Below are 22850 nucleotides of genomic sequence, written 5' to 3' on the forward strand. Positions count from 1 at the left end.
TATGTTGTAAACAACCATTGAGACCTTTAAAACACACACTGTAGACACAAAAGACTCGAGGACAATGTTGATTCCCAGATGTAATTTCCATCAAACAATTGAACCTGATCAGTTAAACCTGGCACAGTGTATTTGGACACCATGATCTGATTGTCTAGTATCAAGGCATTTGCTTTTCAAGCACATTTTTCTCCAGCTGAACTGTATCCTCGCTAACCACAACTTTCTCACTGCTCAGTGCGACACCAACCACTGCCTTGTTCAAAGCTGTACTTTTGGCTGAGCAAGATAAACCACTCTAAGCTGAAAATCTGCCTGAACCTCCACCTCTGTTTGTGTAAATGTACCAAGGACCAGAGTTTACTGCTGATTACAGATGTACTTGGCACCAAACTGCTATTTCCAGCATGACCCAATCATGCCTCCGGCCCCAGCAGCATAGGGTAAAAGCAAAAAGTATCCTTTGTGTCTTTTTTCTTAAATACTCTTGCTGTTTTAAAACTAAAACATATTAATGCGGATTCCTAAGGTGGCCTTAGGAAGTTGGGGTCAGAACACAGGGTCAGCCACCCTTAGAGAGGAGAGGGTTAAGGGCTTTGCTCAGTGACCCCAGTGACAGCTTGGCAGTGTTAGGACTTGAACCTCGAATATTCTGATTAGTAACCCAGAGCTTTAACTGTTAAGCCACCACTGCCCTCATATTGGGAGCAGGAAACCACTTCAGCCCAAGACAGCAGACTGATCTAAGCTAAAAAGCCACCTGGTCCTCTCGCCCTCTGCCCGGAGACACAAAGGACCAGTGGTTAATGCTGATTACAGATGTAAATGGCACGAAACAGACAGTTAAACACGATCATGACCTCTGCCCCAAGAGCATGATGCAGTGTTGTAGTCAAGTCACTAAACCTCGAGTCCGAGTCCAGTCTCGAGTCACCAGTATTCAAGAGTCAATTCCAAGTCATTAAGGAAAATTTCAAGTTGAGTCCGAGTCGAGTCCACCATTGATCCGATCCGAGTCGAGTCCGAGAGCAAGACTCCAACCGCACCATTTGACGGTGGCTGTTGCTGCCTTTATGTGAATGCGTCTCTGCTACTGTGTTGGACTAACGTTACTGTTTGACTGCCCCATTTTAGTTAATAGGCTACAGATATACAGTGGCATGCAAAAGTTTGGGCACCCTTACTGAAAATGTCTGTTACTGTGAATAGTTAAGTGAGCAGAAGATGAACTGATCACCAAAAGGCATAAAGGTAAAGATGACACATTCATTTCAGCATTTTCTGCAGGATTTGTGTATTATTTTTGTTTTGTACAATTGGAGAATGAAAAAAGAAAAGGAACACCATGCAAAAGTTTGGGCACCCCAATACATTTGAGTTCTCAGGTAACTTTTACCAACGTCCCAGACCTTAATTAGCTTATTGAGCTGTGGCTTGTTCAAATTCTTCGTTAGGAAAGGTCAGATGATGCAGATTTCAAAGCTGTATAAATTCTCTGACTCCTCAAACTTGTCCCTAAAATCAACAACCATGGGCTCCTCTAAGCAACTCCCTCGCATTCTGAATAATAAAATAATCAATGCTCACAAAGCAGGAGAAGGCTACAAGAACGTAGCAAAGTGTTTTCAGGTAGCTGTTTCCTCAGATTGTAATGTTATTAAGAAATGGCAGTTAACAGAAACAGTGGAGATCAAGGTGAGGTCTGGAAGATGAAGAAAACTTTATGAAAGAACTCCTCGTTGGATTGCTAGAAAGGCAAATAAAAACCCCTGTTTGACTGCAAAAGACCTTCAGAAAGATTTAGCAGACCCTGGAGTGGTGGTGCACTGTTCTACTATGCAGCGACACCTGAACAAATATGACCTTCATGGGAGAGTCATCAGAAGAAAACCTTTCCTGCGTCCGAGCCACAAAATTCAGCATCTGAAGTTTGCAAATGAACATCTAAATAAGCCTGATGCATTTTGGAAACAAGTCCTGTGGACTGATGAAATCAAAATAGAACTTTTTGGCCACAATGTGCAAAGGAATGTTTGGAGAAAAAAGGGTGCCAAACTCCAAGAAAAGAACACCTCTGCGACTCTGAAGCATGGGTGTGGATCGATCATGCTTTGGGGTTGTGTTGCAGCCAGTGGCACAGGACACATTTCACTGGTCGAGGGAAGCATGGATTCGAATAAATACCAGCAAATTCTGGAAGCAAACATCACACCATCTGTAAAAAAGTTGAAGTTAAAAAGAGGACGGGTCCTACAATAAGACGATGATCCAAAACACACCTCAAAATCTACAATGGAATACCTCAAGAGGCACAAGCTGAAGGTTTTGCCCGGGCCCTCACAGTCCCCTGACCTAAACATCATTGAAACTCTGCGGATAGATCTCAAAAGAGCAGTGCATGCAAGACAGCCCAAGAAACTTGTAGAACTGGAAGCCTTTTGCAAGGACGAATGTGTGAAAATCCCCCAGGTAAGAAGTGAAAGATTATTAGCTGACTACAAAAAGTGTTTACAAGCTATGATACTTGCCAAAGGGGGTGTTACTAGGTACTAACCATGCAGGGTGCCCAAACTTTTGCTTCGGGCCCTTTTCCTTTTTTGTCATTTTGAAAATGTAAAAGATGAAAAATTGTTTTTGCTTAAAATATAAAGAGAATGAGTCATACGGTATTTAACTTTATGCCTTTTGGAGATCATTTCATCTTCAACTTGCTTAACTGTTCACAGTAACAGCAATTTTGACCAGGGGTGCCCAAACTTTTGCATACCACTGTAAAGCTTGTTCATTGCTCAGCAAGCCCCGCCCACTATCAACAGGGCAAATAACATGAAAGAGGGTTAACACTAGCTAGTTCATCACTCAGCAAGCCTCACCCACCATCAACAGAGCAATGAATATTGAGTGTCACTTCCTTCTCTGGGTGGAGTCTTACAAATGACGATTGAAGTTCGAGGTTGTCCCCGTCGTCTCCTCGATAGTTCTTCTACATATGGAACACATAGCAGTGCGTTTTTTCCCACTGCACGAGAAGTCTGTATAAGCAAAGCGGACAATCCTTGGGGCGTCTCTCCAGGCATTTTAGCGCCATTGGCGTTAGTTTGTTCCTGAACATGATGCATGAACGGGGGAATGTGCATTCTCTTGCACAAAATTAGTATAAAAATAAACATAGATAGAAATATCTTATGCCAAATTATTATGGCGTGTTCTACAAAAATAAAGAAAAAATCCACGTCCTCGTCTCCAATTTACGAGTTCAAATGCAGTTAATGTGCAAGTCCGAGTCCTCAGTGCTCAAATCCAAGTCAAGTCACGAGTCCTTAAAATTAGGGCACGAGTCGGACTTGACTACTACAAGCCTGGCATGATGCATGCAAAAGAGGGCAACGTTTTTTCAGGCACCATATGGCCCTTTTCCACTACCCTTTTTCAGCTCACTTCAGCTCGCTTCAGCTCACTTCAGCCCGACACGGCTCGCGTTTCGACTACCCCAGAGCAGCACGACTCAGCTCGCTTCAGCCCTGCTTAGCACCCAAAACTCGCACGGTTTTGGAGTGGGGCTGAAGCGAGCCAAACCAAGCCGAGTGGGGCTAGGGGCGTGAGCAGACACTCCCCTGTGCACTGATTGGTGAGGAGGAGTGTCCTCACATGCCCACACACGCCCCGCGAACACGCTGGGATCTGTAAACACCGTAAACCTGGAAGAAGAAGAATTACGAATTACGAGAATTTCTGAAGCCTTATGCGCCTCGCCTCATCTATATGCTCTTGCCAGTATCTGTTGGCATTGTCGGTGACAACAAGCCACAGCACCAAGACCAGCAACACTAACGACTCCATGTTTATTGTTTACTACCCGGGTCATGAGACTACCGCTTAAAAGCTCACTGATGTCACTGTTTGCGCCGCCTAACGACATCACGTGACGTCCACCCACTTTTGCTAACTCCACCCAATGTGTCCACCCACTTCCAGCCAGCACGGTTCAGCGCGGTTGTAGTCGAAATGCAACCCCAACAGCCCCACTCAGCTCGACTCAGCACGGCACGGCTCAGCCCGACTCAGCCGCGTTGGTAGTGGAAAAGCGGCAATAGTCTAAAGGTGATGATACACGGGGCAACTTTTTGGGCAATGTTGCCGAGCAATGTTGCTGGCAACGGGCAACTAGGTGAGACACAGGGCAACTTTTCAGGGCAACTAACAATGGGCAACAACAGTTAGCAACGGCAGTTTACAGTTAGCTAAAAAAAATCGATGTCTTAATTTTTGCTGTGACCATTTAATCAAGCTGTCTGTTGTTTTTTAGAGCTTTGGTGAGGTAAATTCCTCCATATAGAATATTAAAATAACAACTTACCGGCGTAAAAACAGATGAGGAGTCTCTCCATCTCTTCACTAGCGGCCGCCATATTTGTTTGAAATTTCTGATCCGAACCTCACCGGAGGTCACATGACTCGATACTCGCGTTCTGATTGGCTTATCTCAAAAAGTTGCCAGAGATTATCAAAACCATTCAGAAAGAAACAATGTTGCCCAATCTCAATAGAAAAGAGTCAAAACGCAATTGCCCAGCAACATTGCTCGGCAACATTGCCCAAAAAGTTGCCCCGTGTATCATCACCATTATGGTCTTGGAGCAAGGCTTTTCTGATGCAAGCCCATTCTTCTACAGCAAATCCTGGCACCATCCCAACTAGTTGCTGGCACACATTATTGTAAGAAGACTTTGCAGAACTGTGTCCTTGGTACCAACAACTGTCTCACTGCTCAGTATGACACAGACCACTGCCTTGTTTTGAGCAGGATTCAACCAAATAAACCAGATTAAGCTGAAAAACTGCCTGGCCAAGAAACCCTCGGTCCAGAGCTTAACGCTGATTACAGATGTAAACACCATAAAACAGACACTTTGACTGTGATTTCTGCCCCTAAAGCATGGACATGTTGGTGTTAAAAATGGGCAAAGATTAATTCATTGCTCATTGCTCAGCGTGACCCCAAACACTGCCTTGTTCAGAGCAGAACTTCTGGCATAAACAAATGAACCACTCCAAGCTGAAAAGCTGCCTGGCCTTTCAGTTTTATTTATCTTCATGCAAGGGCCAACTTGCCACCAGCTTCAGACAGCAGGGCTGTTATAAATGGTCAAAGTTTGTTGGTACTCTGTAGGCCTACGGTATCAAGACTTTTGAATTACTAGGATATTCTTCGATACCAAACCCCAACACAGTAACTGGCAACATCCCAGGTTAAGTCGTTGTCAAGCGCTAGACCGCCCCAGTGTCCTCACCACCCACAGCTATCTCATTGCTCCGGTTGACACACACACAAACAGCCTTGGCTTGGAGAAGTATATGAGTTCTGTGCAAGTAAATAAACCACTTCAAACTTAAAAACTGCTCGTTTACACAATAGACAGGAAGGGACGAAGCTTAATGCTGATTGCAGAGTCACTCAGCAGCCAACAACTATATTCATTCTGAAGTAACCATGGCTTTTGCCTCAATAACACAGAAAACCTTGGGTTTTGGAGTGAACAATGTCTAGTATAACGTCCGCATCTATACCAAATTGTCGCAGAAATGCTTTCGCTGGTCTTTTCACTGCCCACAAGCGCCGGCAACTGGCATTTTTTTTCCTCCTACACAGATGGTCTGTGCCGGCTACTCAATCCCAGGAAAAAAAAAAAAAACAAAGACTTTCCTTTCAATATTCACACAACTGGTATCATCTCCACTGCCCATAATTTGCTGCAAATCCAATTATTCCACCACAAAATTGTCTTCAATTTTGGGCCATGACCGGAAGCAATGCCTTTTTTTTTTTTTTTTGTTGATTGATTCTCGTGCTCTGATTGGCTGAGCTGGACCACGTGACCATGCCGTATCACATGTAGTTATGTTACAGAGCCAGGCAGCGTACTACAGAGGGGAACTGAGAAAGCCAAGCACACACACACACACATCCTGGAGGGAAAGTTCATACATATTTTGCAAGTATTTTACACAGAAATGCTTCGTAATTTATAAGCTGAGAATGCACCAGAAGGCATGTAAATTTCAACATTTTCTGGATGTCCCCAGACCCCCCAGCATTAGTGCATTAGCATTAGCCACCTACTACTTTTTTTTTTAGCCGGCTACTTCAGATTTTCTGGAGAACCCTGCACTAATGAAAGAGGACGGAGATGAACACTTTGACAGAAATGACTGTTGGTTAAGACAGCAGAGAAATGTAAGATCCTGGTTGAGTCAGTGCTAAGGAAGGAAGGGAGGGAGGGGGGGTTTACCATAGAAACCAAATCGAGAGCCATTACCAGCTATAAAAGGGATCCTTTTTGTGAAATTGGTGCAGCCGGTACTATCAGTTACTCTTGGCCAAAACACTTTGAGAACATCCAGTTATCTGAACAGCAACCCTTAAAAAAAAAAAAAAAAAGCTTTTATGATACTGGGTTTTCCAGCAGATGGGCTTGAGCCAAATGTGAATTTTGACTACTCAGGGAATAATGACCAAATTACACGACAATAACATCGCTATTAAACTGAAACCATATGCTTTTGTTTCCTTTTTTGTGACATTTTGAAAAGCAAGGAAGTTTTACTTATGGCTGCTCTTATTATTATTATTATTATTATTATTATTATTATTATTATTATTATTATTATACACAACTCTCGATTACATTTGATTTTAATATCCATTTTTACTATACTCAGCTATAAAAAGCAAATTGTGCATGTCACTTTGCCAGCTGTGTTTGTGTCAAAGTGTGTCTTTTGTTCTGCAGCGTGAATACGTATGTGTATTTCTGTATTGTTCCTGCTCTTTGATTTGCTTTTGAAAGCATTCGCTTGTCCCCAGTGCCCACTCTTTATAAAAATCTGGCAGGCAGCCCAACCATGGGACTTAATGACTGCTGCGACATACCATCCATAGGTTTGGATTGGGTTTATTTCTTTCTCTCTTCTTTTTTTTTTTGAGTCTGTTGCAGTTTGGTTGTCATTGTAATGTTAAAACCGGCACAGCAGTGCGCAAAACCACTGAACTCAAACAACGCACCCCGGAAAGCACAAAAGCACTTCAGGAGCTGCCATCTTGGATCAGCTCAGAAATACGTTAGAAGCGAGGTACGCTGTGCCATGCGGGAGACGCGCGTGTGTGCGCGCGTGATTCATGCGTATCTGTGTGTCGTATGTTTGCATACTCAACTCACCTGGACTTCTTCGGCTACAACAAGAGCGATCGAGCGCGTTTCATGGGGTTGATGAGGAGAAAAAGTGAAGCTTTGTGAGGAGTCTGTGCACAGTAGAAAGACGAGCCGAGTGGCCATTTGTCTGCTTTCTCCAGGTTACTGCGGTGCATTGATTCGAGGCATAATTAAGCGGCAGGTGGGCATGCGGTGCTGTGCCCCAGCAGGAACATGGCAGCGCATGGAGCTCTGCTACACCCTCTCAAACACTGCTGATTACTGACTTCACAGAGCTGTCTAACGAACACCTTCCTGCCTTGCTTTGCAGCTAAAAAGCATTCAGGATTCACCGTTTTTGCTTTTCATTTCCCCTCCAGTGAGTGTTTGGTAGGGCTGCTGTCAGCATAAAGTACATCGGTGTTGGCGGATGAGCGCCGTGTGTTCTGCTAATGAACAGAATTAGCGGCGTTTGCATGGATATCATGTCGACACCAGTGGTAAATTTTGTCGATGATTGTGGTGTAGACTTCTCATCTCGGAGTGAGTCTGTAGAGACAGCAGAAGAAACTGAAAGAATATCAGAACAGTGCGTTACCACCGTGTCTGCCCAGAAACCCGTGATGACCAATGAGAGGTCATGGTTCTTCAGGAGCGTAATGAGGAGCAGCGGAGGTGACTCATAGGCAGTGTTGTGGCAGGATGCGTCACCAGTCAGGACGGTGTCGTTGGCTCACAAAGCCACAAGTACTAATACTACATAGGCGTATCAGAGTCTCGCTGTCCGTGGTGTGAAAACCGTCCATGCAGACGCTTATCTGAGTTTCCAAACCTGTCATTGCTTAACTCTCGAATATTTTCTATCATTAAAAAGCTTATAATCTCTGCTTTCCAAAGAAATGTATCTGGTTAAGCTCTGTTCAGTGCTTTGGGAGTAACGGCAGGTTGAAGTCGGTACAACAGAGTAAAAACTCTGCTTGTGGGACGTCGGGAAACTGCCGGTGCTTTTCTTCTTGAGTCACGGGAAAGCGGTCAGTCTCTCTCTCTCTCTCTCTCTCTCTCTCTCTCCTGATCGGTTTCCCACTGATTACTCGTCAGTATCAATCAGATCACTTTTATAAGGATGTTCTCTCACTGTTTCTGATGAAGGATTCAGCAAAATTTTCCCTCTGCTAGTTTTGATGTTCTGATTCACGTGAGATTTTGGAGTGAGTTTTCAGAGCTTTACCTACTTATTTTTTTTTTTCAAATCAAACCGATTCCTGTAAATAAATAACTATTTTAGAATATAACTGGGGTTGTTTTGATGAAAATATTGAGATCTTAGTGGTCGGAATGAGATTTTAAAAACCCGGAAGTCAGAAACGCGAGCGTCAATTTCAGTTGAGTTAATGTGAATTGTTTATTGGATGTGGAGCAGACAGTTTTTTCGAGGTTCGCCTTGAAAGCTGTGAATATTCATTGAAATAATCATTTATATTCTTTCATATCAACACTAGAAGGATCTACTGAGAAATACAAAGGCCGACAGAGCACGAAGAGGGGATTTTATTACTTTTTTTTATTAAGAGTACTGATTTAAAGTATTATTAATAATTAATTAATTATTACTAATTAATACTATTCAGTATACAACCATCTATGTTTCTGCCAATTTCCATGTAAATATCTTGAAAAATAAAAGTTATGAAGAAAAAACATTTGATCTCATTGGTTAATGAGGCCCATTTTGGACCATGTGATCCTCAGACAGAACATTACGGCCGTTTTCTAAAAGTTAAGCCGTTACTTCAATCTTTGATTTGTAATATCTCAAGAACAGATAAACATATTTTCTTCTTCTTCTTCTTCTTTTGGCTGCTCCTGATTAGGGGTCGCCACAGCAGATCTTTCGTCTCCATTGCTCCCTGTCCTCCGCATCCTTCTCTACCACACCTGCCACTTTCATGTCCTCTCTCACCACATCCATGTATCTCCTCTTTGGCCTTCCTCGTTTTCGTGTTCCTGGCAGCTCCATCCTCAACATTCTCCTTCCAACATGCTCTGAATCTCTTCTCAGGATGTGCCCATACCATCTCAGTCTCATCTCTCTTAGCTTCATTCCCAAGCTCTCCACATGTGCTGTCCCTCTGATGAACGGATAAACATATTTAAATCTGTAAAAAGTCTGTTCTTCGTTCAAATCTGAAAATTCAAGCAATTTGGATTGGATTTGAATTTCCTCCTGATTTGCCTACTAATTGAATAAAAAAGGTAATTACAGTTGTGGCTGTTGGCTTTTGGAGAAACAGTGTTTCTTAGACTATGGTCACACTACAGCTTGTGATGGATTTGCGAACACTTGGTGATGAAAAATCAATAATTGGTAGCATCGCCACCAATCGTGTGACGCACGGCCAGCGAATGGTCTCCGAGCTTCACAAGTTGTGTTTTGGTGTATCTCCGCCTCGTGAGTGACCAAAGACGTCACGAAAAGTTTCATTGCATGCACTGAAATTTGGTGGCGATGGTTTCGTCGGCAAACTAAGCAGCGAATACTCTCAGATGGGTTTGGGGATACTTCCTGAAGCTTGGGGAAGCATCGCCACCAAACGCCTCATTTTCATTGCAAAAAATCGCGAGCTGTAGTGAGACCATAGCCTTACGAAAATCCAGCTTTGGTAAGAGAGATGCAATGGGGCTGTGTTGTAGTCATTTTTTTAAATGGTCATCAAATACTTATTTGTCATGGCCAGATGGTTAGAGAAACAGCTTTGGGACCAAAAGGTCGCTGGTTCGATTCCCTGAACCAGCCGAACTGGCTCAAGTACCCTTGAGCAAGGCGGCTAACCGAGTGTAATGGCGTACCTTGTGTCTGATTAGCCAAAGAAAAACTGATGATGCGATTATCAGTTCAGGAAAGAACCCAGCCATAACAACAACAAATACTTCTTCTTACTGCCTTCTACTCAAGCTGGAGGTTCAAAAGTATTTATCACAAAGTAAAAGAGTAAAGAAGTCTTCACGGAGGATCCGAAAGCGTCTCTGATTCGCAGCGTATGTACATATGGAGCCTTCGGTAAGGGCGTCATTTTGATCTGATGCCAAAGCAGTGTGACGCCTTAGTCATTAAGAGCAGCTTTGATTTCCAGCTTGGAGTTTAGCGCTGCTTCTCCATGAGCTTTTCTTCTTGTTCTAGATATAATACACCTCTCAGATGAACAACGGCATGTTCCACTTCATATTTTTCTTTGATGCAGATCATTTTTTTTTCTCCATTTGAGTTAATTAGATGAAACGGCGATCCCTGGAGAGGAGAACGACTCTTCATTGCGCTCCCTCTTGACCTGTGCTTGCTGATGTTTCAGAATTGAATTCTCCTCGCACCTCGAGATTCATCTCTCTCTCTCGCTCTCTCTCTCTGTCTTTCTTTATTTTTGTCCTCCTCTTCTCCATCCTTCTGAGTCTCATTTTCTTTACAGTCTGCTCAGCTCTTGAAATGAACAATTGGAAGATGATGGGGCCTACTCACGCTGCCTGTAGTGAGCTTTTAATCCAGCGAGAGGCACTGTATGTTCAGAGTGAAAGGATCATTTCATATAGTCCAAAATATCTCTCTCTCTCTCTCTCTCTCTATTCCTCCAAACGAAAAGACTCCCTTTGTACTTCTGTAGCTTCATCTTCAAGCCTTCGTATCAAGTCCGCAATGCCAGACCTACTTTGTTCAGTCTCTTTATTTCCATGTGAAAGGGCCATGATGGCCGCAGCTGCTCAGAGACGAGGTCAGCAATTCGGGCGCAAAATGCACAGCAGTTTAATGTGAGAGTGCATTCGCATTGACAGCAACGAGTGCACTAATTGGAGCTAATTAGTTCGCTGAAGTTCGGATCGATAAATATTACATACATTCGTGAAAAGGAAGAGCCTCGCTTTGCAGATGGCCAGTTGGCAACTGTGCGTCTTGGCAACGGAGCTCGAAACTGCTGCGTTACGTTTTTCCCTGTCACTTGAATACGATGCATTCGGCGTTTCTAAGACAAGCTTCCTGCTCTTCCGAGAAATAAACGGAATTAATCTGCTTCCACACGTGATGTAACGGCCACAATGACTAGCGGTATAATTTAATAAAATTAGAAACAAACAAGTAGATTCACTTGACTTGTTAAAAAACAACAACAACAAAAAAAAAAACACGTAGTTACTTGGCGGCTTTGGAGAAGAATCCCCCACTGCGAAAATGATTCAGAAGAGCTTATTTGCGCTACAAGTTAATAATATATTGCAATTTGTTAATTAAGGGCAAAATGCAGGGGAGTTTGGGTGTTTTCCCAACACAGATTAATCACTGGAATGAGAGAGAGAGAGAGAGAGACCTCGTGCGGGTTTACGCCCAGCAATAATGAAATAAAGACAGCATGCTGTTTCACGAGAGTGAGAGAGGGGCTTGCATCAGGAGCAAAAAATCAATAGCAGGTTGGGTGGTGAAGCCTGAACTCCTCCATTAGCCTCTCCAAACGCCTCATCCTTTCAACAGTGTTTCATTTCCACTCATCCTCCCTCCTCCTCCTCCTCCTCATCATCCTTTCCCTCCATCCGCTATTTTCCCCCTCACACCTGGATGAACGGGGCATGGAGGCGGTGCCCTCGGGCAGCCACGAGCGTTTGAGAGATGTCGACTCATCGTAGCGTGACACAGTTCATCCCTCCGTGCACAAGAACGACAGATTAAAAAAAAAGACGAGATAATTCAGGCTCACTTTTTATTGTAATTGCAGTTTTTTGTTTTTTTTTTAATCAGCACATTTTATTGGGTCCATATCATTTTCTTTCCCAGACCAAGGGACAGAAGAAGAAAGCGCGGGAATGAAGGAAACAGAAAAAGGGAGCATTTCAAAGCGCGAGAGTGATGCGAGGCCCACGCTGAGTGCAGCAGCAGGAGGTGGGCTCTGAGCTCGCAGCCAGTGCAGGCTGATAAAGACTTCTCAAAAGGCGCCTTTGTCCATCCTCGAAACTTCTGGGCTTTGCTAAGGGGAAGGAGAGAAACAGAGAGTGAGACAGAGTGAGGGAAATTAGAGTGAGACATTCCTCCATGAGAGCAATGCTAATCATCGAGCGTGTTTGCGCGCGTGCTTATGCATGCATGAACAGCGTGGTGCGCGGGAGTCCGTCAACCATTTTGTGCCGAATGAGATTTTTAACTCCGACTCATTAAAATCAAGTCCTGGTCATTAAACATCTCGTTCATTTCTCGGGAAGACGACGACGACGATGGCGGCCTGGTCTAATTTCTCATTATTCGCCCTGAACTAATATTCTTCCAATTTCCCAACAGTAGAATCCATCTCTCTGGTTCCTACTCATCTTCAAACATCTGAAGTGTGAGGAGAAAAATGGCTCACGGTGGATGTGATTACATTCCCCACTCAGGTGTTACACGCTTCATCCAGACTTTATGTAAAAGGTGGGCGAAAATCTTCCTGCTCAAGGAAAACAATCAACATCAATCGAGTTACTGTTACCACCGGAAAAGTTGATTGTTTTTCTATAACTGCACATCCTGAGATGTTTCATGGTCGAGATGATTTATAGCACAGCAATTTGCCAATGATTACATTTTTTTATTGCGCGATGAACGACGCATGACACTTTTTAGCAAAGCTCCTGGACGCAAAGTGAAGCTCCATACTTAAGAGAATGTAGTCACGGGGGCGTCGTGGCTCAGGTGGATGGGGCACCATGCTGTGGGTCCGGGGACCCGGGTTCGATTCTGGCCTGGGGTCGTTTCCCCATCTCTCTCTCCCGCTTGTTTCCTGTCTCTACACTGTCCTATCCAATAATAAAAAAGGTGAAAAAAGCCCCCAAAAAAATCTAAAAAAAAAAACAAGAGAGAATGTAGTCAAGCATCGACCTGGTTTTTGATGGCTTTCGCATCCCAATGAGCGACATATGAACTCATCACCACATGAAACCTGATCATAAGTGCAAGGCAACATATCTCAAAAACACTTGACCACCGGTCGATGAAATCTGTATCTTTATTTACGTAAGATAGATGGGTTTTCATCCAGCGCTTAATAATTTGCGTGAGCTGCGCTGTTGGAAGTCGTTACTCTCACTCAGGATCTTTCTACCTTCTTCTTCTCTTAACTTTTTTTTTTAAGGTTGCTATTTCTCCCAGTTTTCAACCAATCATCACCAAATTTCACATGAAGAATCCCTCTGGGCTGAGTTATGTTGCTATGACTTTTGGTGCTGATCTGGATCATTGATCTGAAATGATCCATGAAAAACGTGATTTTTTTTTTTTCCTCACTAAGCGTCATTCTCTGCCTCTTCCCGTTCCGGATCTATAGGGTTTGGTGGCCAGATGTCCCGGTTTGTAAGAGCTAGTGCAAATCACTGTGACTTTAGTCACAGTCTCTATCTAGGTCTTATTATTATTATTATCCTAACTTTTTTATTTTTTTGATGCTATTTCTCCCTCAGTTTTCAACCAATCATCACATGAAGAATCCCTCTGGGCTGAATTACGTTGCTATGACTTTTGGTGCTGATCTGGATCACTGATCCGGAATGATCCATGAAAAATAGGCTTTTTTTTTAATCATTTAACTTGGCCAATTTTCATGATTTTTTTCATCTTTTTTTTTTTTTTAATTTTTATTTTGTTCAGGGCGCAACTTTCCCTCACTGAGTGTCATTCTCTATCTCTTCCTGTTCCGAATCTATCGGGTTCGGTGACCAGATGTCCCGGTTTGTAAGAGCTAGCGCAAATCACTGTGACTTTAGTCACCATCTCTATCTAGTATTTAATTTGCTTTCAAAAAAATAACGTGATTCTTTACTAACACATTTTACGGAAAATATTCAACAGTTTCATATAAAACTCAGTAAAAGAGTTTTATTAGTCCACTCGCTTGTTAGACAGGTGACGGGTGTAACCAGATGACTGTTTGACATCAAGTTTGAAATGTAAAGATCGTAGCCCAAACCCTCAGCGCTCAGATGCTGCATTCGGTTGAGGAAGATGTTATCCTCCCTGTTTTTTTTTTTTTCCCCTCCTCAGAGCAGGCACCATACAGTATCTTTCCATTGTATTCTTTTTATTTATAATTTTTTTTTATTTTATTTTTATCTGAATGATTTCTTACTCTACACACTCATGTAAATATAATTATTGTACAATTCAATAGCAGTGATGAGCATCTTTCCTTAGCTATAGATAATCTAAACCTATCGCAGATCGATATTGATATCGATTAGTTCTTATGTCTGATGATATTGGACGGTCACTCTACAGTAGTGCTGTAAAGTGAAAGCTCTGGTTCACTGCTGTCCCCCAGGCACCCAGCAGAGTCGCACCATAATAAATGCGGTGGTGTTGTTTCTGGCGCATGGCATGCGGCGTCAAAGAAAGGAATAAATATGTATCGTAACTGCTATGCGTAGCTCATTATTGGTCTCACAATAATGTCACAAGACAATGCGATGATTCATTTACATTAAATACATGACACGACACAATTCAATGGTTCATATATATAAACGAGTGTTTTACTGGGAAATACGCCACTCGTATTTTTCATCCGCGCTCCATCCGGGACATGGAGAAGCAAAACCGGGACAAAAATCTGTGAGGAAATTGATGTTTTGATAAATTTGGGGACTTTTAGTTTGTGAATGTGTCGATATAATAAAAAGAAAATCACACGTTGGCTTGAAGATACGAAGTTTATCTTTTTGTGTTGAAAAACTCACGTTTTTCATACAGAATCCATCGCGGATCTGAGTGACATATTTAAATAATTTTGTCTGGATTTTTTTCTTGGTCTATCAAATGTATTCCATTCAGCTAGCATGATACTGAACGAGTCAGAGATGAGTAGCTGAATGGAATATATCTGATAGACCATGAAAAAAAAGCCAGACATTTATTATTATTATTATTATTATTATTATTATTATTATACATACACATTCCTTTCGGGTGTTCAATGCATCTTTCTCTTTCAAAATTCTCTCAAAATCTTCTGTATTTAACGAAGCAAACCTGGCGGCCATGTTTGTTTACAAATTGTCACAGTCGCTTACTCGCTAGCATGGAAGTTTACGTCTCCAGCGTGTGACGTCATGTCATCTTGACAACCGTGCAATATCGTAAACCGTATTTAACGCTCATTCTCCATTGGGTAGAGTGACGTAATACACGTAGGATAAGTCATATGCTAAAAATATTGCATGCTATCGAACCAAATGAATGAAACCTGCGAGAAGGGAATAGAACACGTTTTTATTCCTTTTGAAAAAGCGTCCTCTATGGATAATAATTTTATTGATGAAATAACAGCAGATGAGTCCCCTTTATTCGAGTTCCTGTCCAAGCTGTCAGAGCTGCTGTTATAGAAAATAAATCAACAACTTTTGACCAGTCAGAGTCCGATCTCGAGCAGAGCTGATTGATTGATTGATTGATTGATTGATTGATTGATTGATTGGGCATTCAAACACAACTTTGGCCATTTGTTTAATTTCTGTTCCTGTTTCTTGCCGAGTTTTTCAAAACCTCAGCTGAATTTCCCTTCTCAGGAAGAGACGACCAGGGATGTGATTTTTCCGCGAATTCGCGGAATTCCGCTTTTTTCACCTCAAAATTTGAAACACAAATTTTTTTTCCGATTTTTCGCTCAAAAATCCACATTCGTATCCTATTCGTTCCGACTTTCAGTAATTCCGTCATTGAGATGAAACGAGGTACGTGATTGGCCCATCGCTCTGTAACAACCAATGAACGCGCTTGTTAGATAGCTGTACGTAAGCTCGCTTCAAACAAAGAGTTGAAAGATGGCAGCCTCTGTGATCGAGCGTAAAGATGCAAATCGAGTTAAAGAAATCGACAGAATAGTGAAAAACAAGTTCCGCTGGGAATGGTTGGAGAAAGAGGTTGCTACAGACGTTGGACATAAGACTGTGAGACATTTGTTCAGCGATTTCGTTCTTTGGGGGGAGGGCAGAGGTCTCTGGCTGTCAAGTTTGGGGATGCTGGGACCTTCCCTGCCCGAGCTACGAGCGTGCAAAGTCAGGCTGGAGCCCGGGATAGAAACGAAACCTAAGTGAGTGAACACAGTAGTTTTGAATATCCTTAAGTGAGTGAACACTGTGGAGTTATGATGATCCTTTGGTGAGTGAACACTATAGAGTTATGTATATGAAGTTGACATTGCTAGAGTAGAAACTGCAGAAAAAAGTGGCTGATCTGCTGGAACTGGACATGGATGCTAGCATCTTTTTTCTTTGAGAGTTCCTGAAGACTTGTGGACGAATTCTTATGTTGCATCATGTTTGTTTGAAAAGGCACATTTAGGTATGTTCAACTTCTACAGTAATTGAAAGTATAAATTTTGTTTTTCCTTATACAATTTTCTATCTATTCTAATGCAGATGATTTAATTTAGAATGACATTTTTAGGTTTCATGTTTTGGCTTTTTGTCAGTTAAGAATCATTGAATTTACTATTGAGGTATTTCACCTGACGTCACAGGGTCACGTGACGCCCCGGTGTCCACCATTTTGGACGGCAAGCTAGCTAATGTCAACAACAATAGCTAGTATGTTACTGTAGCAATATTTACGTTCAGTCATTTGGATGACTGTTAAAACCTTTCAGTCTCAAGTTTTTCCTTTACTGGATTTACTAGTTTACTGAGCTAGCGCGCGATGGCTCCCGGCTCGGCCGCCGAGCGCGCGATGGCTCCCGGCTCGGCCGCCGAGCGCGCGATGGCTCCCGGCTCGGCCGGAGAGCGCGCGATGGCTCCCGGCTCGGCCGGAGAGCGCGCGATGGCTCCCGGCTCGGCCGCCGAGCGCGCGATGGCTCCCGGCTCGGCCGCCGAGCGCGCGATGGCTCCCGGCTCGGCCGCCGAGCGCGCGATGGCTCCCGGCTCGGCCGGAGAGCGCGCGATGGCTCCCGGCTCGGCTTGGTCATTGCCTGGTAACAGCAAATTTATAACGGGCCATGTCTCAACAGACTAAGAAGTTATTTCAATGACATTTAATAACATTTTGTTTATCCTGAGGACCGAAAGTAAATGAAAATGTGAACAAACCTTAGCTGTAATAAGATGGCGACCACCGGCTCCAGGGCCGACCCGCTGATGTAGGCATGTTACCCAGCCTGACACAAAATATTTGTAGGCATCCAAACTCGTATACGCTTTCAGATCAATACCTGTGTATGGCGATGGGTTTTTAACGACATAGGTATACAGATCATGTGGGCCGAAGTCAGGTAAAGACGAGGGCTTCGTGTACTTCCGTACGTCAGTGAACAATCCTGGTGGAAGCAGGTAAACGTCGGTCTCTAAGCCTGCTAACCTCAATTTTTGCAAATACCTCTCCCTCTGCTCGCCCTGTAAATGCCCTACGTCGCTGGATAGTGAAGGTGTTTTCTGCATCTCGCTCCTTTTTCTTTTATGTTTTTCGTTTGTCGCCTTCCTCGCATTCAAACTGATTCGAGCCGTGCCGTCCAAAATGGCAGCGTCACATGACTTGGTCACGTGAGTGAAATACCTCAATAGGGGCTCAGAGTTGCATGTTGACCATTAAATTGGCTTGAATTTGTTAATCATGACAAGTTTTTTCTTGTGTGTTTGCTTGCCATTTTAGTACAATTTTTAAGTCAGAAAACCCCAGAACCCAGGAGCTTCGGGGGGCTTCGCCCCCCCTTGTCCCCCCACCAGAGCGCTGCCCTGGACCAGCTGGGGGCCGCAGGCCCCCAGACCCCCGGCTAAAATTTTCAGATAATTTCACCAGCCCCAAATCACATCCCTGGACGACTGAATTGTTGGTATTGTTATTATTAACCGAGTTGACCGTGTTATTCGAGAGTCCGTGTTGGACTCTCCATGCTGAAAGGTCGTGTTCAGTGGGAGGTCTGTGAAGGTAATGGGGTGTCTACTGGGTCCCTGAGACCTGAACTGCTTCAGTATCCACAAGTGTAACATGGTTAAGTTCCTTCCATCGAGAGCAAACAGAAACAAACTTAACTGTGCAGTTGGAAACCCGTTTCTGTCGCCCTCAATGAACCTCGAGAGAATTTTAAACCATCTGAACAGTCTTTAAATAATTCAGATGCTAAAGCTCCTGGAAAATCAAGGATTGTCTGAACAAAGTTCTCTCTTCTTTCTTTCATCCATTATGGCATATGGCACAAACAGCTGTATGTAAATATAAATTCTGTCTGGTCTGAAAAGAAAAAACATAATGTGTCGGGAGATGTGATTGTGCGAGCATTGTTTGTTTATTTACTGATTGTTTGAGGAGTGGATGCACACCACCTAACCTACGCATAAAATGAAATATTTAAGTTATTCCACGAAATCGAGTCGTACATAAGCTGATAGCCGATGAGGTGCGTAGCATGTACGACGAGATTGAGTGGAATAACTGTTTTATTCTATCCACATTCACTGGATTTTGAGAAACAGAGCATTATTTTTTTGCAAATTCGATAAATAAAAACTTGATCCAAAATGTCCGACAATCCTTTCCGCTTATATAAGTTGTTTAATTCTTCCTTGGACATTTCAGTTCTGTAATTTTCAAACTTCTTTGAGCTTTTGAACCAGTCTAAAAAAATTCAACACATTTTTATGCTTAAAGATGAAGATTGTGAACAAACCGGCGAAATGACGGGAACAATTTGTGAAAAATGCGATGATGATGATAAAAATTCTTGAAAAATAAAAAAAAAGATATGTTCTTACCATCAAATATTTTTATTCCTTTTTTTGTGTGTGTGTTTTGTGGTTTTGTTTTCAAGTAGAGTTTTTATTTTGTCCTCGGTTGGTTCAGCAACATGCTCCGCCATTTTGTTTTTCTCTACTCATGGTATATGAGTTGATATCCTCGTAGTAGAGTAGCCAATCAGAGTGCACGATTGCTCAGATCCAGTGAATGTGAATAGAATAAACTAAATTATATGCATTCACGCAACTCACAATTTGATTCCTGATACTTGATTCATGATTCGATTTTCCTCTGATATTTAAAAAAAAAAAAAAGAATTAAATGAAGAAAATTTTATTCCAAACAAAAGCAACACTTATTTTCCTCTTCTTTATAAATGAAAAAAAAACACTTTGTTTCATTTCCGCAATAACCAATAACAATTATTTACCCACATTTGTAAAGGGTGGAGTTAAAAATAATTCGCTAAAATAAACTTTTAAAAACATTTGTACTTCCTTGATTTGCTTCTGTTTTTTCTTTCATCAGTTTGTAAAAAGAGAAAGAGCTCAGATTCCTTGTTAAATCTATTTGTACACAATCACACAATAGCTCTTTCACACTTTAGATCTGTTTGTGTTTTTGCTGCATTAGAGCTGCGTTACTTCTGCCTACAGTGAAGTCACATGCATTTGTGCTGTTGTACGTTATTGCACCCTCTGCTGTCTAAACAACGCAGTTACAGCGAGGAAAAGCGAAGAGATTACGCAACCTGATAGTCATCATGATACTTATTTTATTGATTCAAATCGTCATAAAATTGTCATGATTCATCACATGATATCATTACATGCCTCATCTCATCTCATTATCTGTAGCTGCTTTATCCTGTTCTACAGGGTCACAGGCGAGCTGGAGCCTATCCCAGCTGACTACGGGCGAAAGGCGGGGTACACCCTGGACAAGTCGCCAGGTCATCACAGGGCTGACACATAGACACAGACAACCATTCACACTCACATTCACACCTACGCTCAATTTAGAGTCACCAGTTAACCTAACCTGCATGTCTTTGGACTGTGGGGGAAACCGGAGCACCCGGAGGAAACCCACGCGGACACGGGGAGAACATGCAAACTCCACACAGAAAGGCCCTCGCCGGCCACGGGGCTTGAACCCGGACCTTCTTGCTGTGAGGCGACAGCGCTAACCACTACACCACCGTGCCGCCCGTCGTGACATGCCTACTAAATTTAATTAAAATACAGCGACGTCCACAACCTCCCACAGAAGAGAAGTTGCTTTGATTTCCCATTTTTACCACAACTTTATCCTGTCGCGATTTACACAAGTCAGTGAACAGCACAGGATGGGCTTCTGGATATCTGTAGAGCTTTATTCCTTATATATATATATACGTTAATATAGCATTCAGCGATCTTTCCCAAAGACACAGATCTATTCAGTGAGAAATAAATGCACAGTGGATTTCAGAATTCCAGCCTGTTGCTCATATACATCCCTGCTGTTTACACATTTCTTTCTTCTGCTCTCCAACCTCTCTCAGCTTCCCTTCTTTTCTCTCTCTGTTCAAAAGAAGAGCATGAAAAACATCTTTGTTGCAGAAGCTTTGGAGTGGCTTTGGCAGGGGACAGGCCTTCTCCATTCTCCTTGTTCTTCTGTGATGCCCTTTCTCAGATGTTCTCAAGCCAGCTGGGTTTCACCTAGCAGCTGTGCATTCAGGGTCCGGGGCTCGGTTCTCGGTTTCACACAGCTGGCGGAGGAGAGAGATCTGCGAACGAAAGCAAACGGTGAAGTCGGTTTCAGGAGTGATTTGTATTCATGCACATGTCTCTGAAAGCAGCGTTTACATATCAAAAGGTTGTTCCTCATGCAGTGGTGTGAAAATGAAGGGTGGAGGTTCAGTGGTTAAAACTCCTGGCTGCAGATCAGAAGATTATGAGGTCAAGCCCCAGCACTGTCAAGCTGCCACTTTGGGGATCTCAAGCAAAGATCATTAACCCAGTCTGCTCCAGCAGCACTGTATAAGCTAGGACTTACCAAAAAAAAAAAAGAAAAAAGGATTTCCCTGCACTGTACTTGTTGAAGAATTTGACACTGTACTTATAAGCATGCTTTCATTGTCTTCTAAAATAGTTTACATCCACTTTGAAATGGCAGGAGGGCAGGAAGTGATATTAATGAGAGTTGGCAAGAAATGGCTATCATTTGGAGACAGTCATGGATGATGGTTTTATCCGGAAGGAAGACAAAGAAGAAGAAAGAAGAGGAATCGGTGTTTGCTGGCGCTGGCTAACAAGCCTGAGAACCAAAATTTTGTAAACTAGAGGATCGTACTTATTATTTAGCATGAGAAAAAGCAAGGGAGAATGAAGGTAAGTGTTGGAAGTATGCTACAGGCGCTCGACAGCCATCGTACGGTACGTTCAAATACTTGGGAAGCCATGGCCTAATAGTTAGAGAAGCAGCTTTGGGACAGAAAGGTCGCCAGCTTGATTTCTTGGACCAGCAGGAATGGCTGAAGTACCCTTGAGCAAGGCACCAAACCCCCAACTGCTCCCCAGGCTGCGTCCGCTAGGTGCCTGGAATGTAATACGCTTGGAAAGGGAGGGGCATTAATCCAGTTCAATCTTCAATAGTGGACTTTTAATTCACAAAATTGCCCCATGCACTGTTCATCCTGGTTGTACCCAAAAGCGCCGCTATTTGTATGGTTGGTAAACAACTAAGATCTGTCGTGTACATCTCTGAAGACAAACCGTCACTATTATATTGGAATGAACTGTTCCTCTGGTCTCCAGTTTTCTCCCCAGTTTCCCACCCAGCGACCCCCAATCATACAACAGCTAGCAAACGGAAAGGGTAAGAGCGAATGCGCACTTCCTCCAAGACACCGAGCTCATCTTTTCAAACCACTGCATCACAGGGCAGCATTACACTCTCAGACAAAAGTGCTGTCTGCCCTCTTCCACATAACCTGAGCTCACAGATGCCTGCAATTGGCTCATGATGCTCTGATTAACAGGGGACAGAAAGTATGCCCTCCTTCCTAACCTTGGCGTCTGGCCACTTATGGCTGCAGCATCGTCAGGATTTAAACAAACACTTTTATGTTCCCCTTCTCTATTCTGACGGAGTTGGAGCAAAGATCATCGGACAATCAGGGGTTTATCTTTGAAGCATACAAACATTTATGATTATATCCCTCATCAAAAAAATCCCCATGCAGGGATTGACCAAGGATGGCTTATGTGAAATAACATTACATTAGAGGCATTGAGCAGACGCTCTTATCCAGAGCAACATGCAACATACCCAGAGCAGTCTGGGGAACAGTTGGGGGTTCGGTGCCAGTCAAAGACACTTCAGCCATTCCTGCTGGTCCAAGGAATCAAACCAGCAACCTTTTGGTCCCAGATCTGCTTCTCTAACCATTAGACCATGACTTCTCCTGTTGATTAAGTTCCAATCAATAGTTTGATTGATATTTTCACCATTGATTAAGCAATGTATCTTGTGGTGTCAAAAAAATGGATATGGTGTGAGTCAGTCATGGTATATCCTGGGATATACCATGAACTGACATCACAATTTCAAGCTATACAACTGACTTGAGTCACAGCTGTGGCTCCGCAAGCATTTCTGTGTGTGTAGATGTACATACAGTAATGCTTGAAAGTGTGTGAACCCTTTAGAATTTTCTCTATTTCTGCGTAAATATGACCGAAAACATCATCAGATTTTCACACAAGTCCTAAAAGTAGATAAAGAGAACCCAGTTAAACAAAAGAGACAAAAATATTATACTTGGTCATTTATTTACCAAGAAATGATACAATATTACATATCTGTGAGTGGCAAAAGTATGTGAACCTCCAGGATTAGCAGTTAATTTGAAGGTGAAATTAGAGTCAGGTGTTTTCAATCAATGGGATGAC

The sequence above is a fragment of the Neoarius graeffei genome, chromosome 7, assembly GCF_027579695.1.
Source record: "Neoarius graeffei isolate fNeoGra1 chromosome 7, fNeoGra1.pri, whole genome shotgun sequence".
Classification (NCBI taxonomy): domain Eukaryota; kingdom Metazoa; phylum Chordata; class Actinopteri; order Siluriformes; family Ariidae; genus Neoarius; species Neoarius graeffei.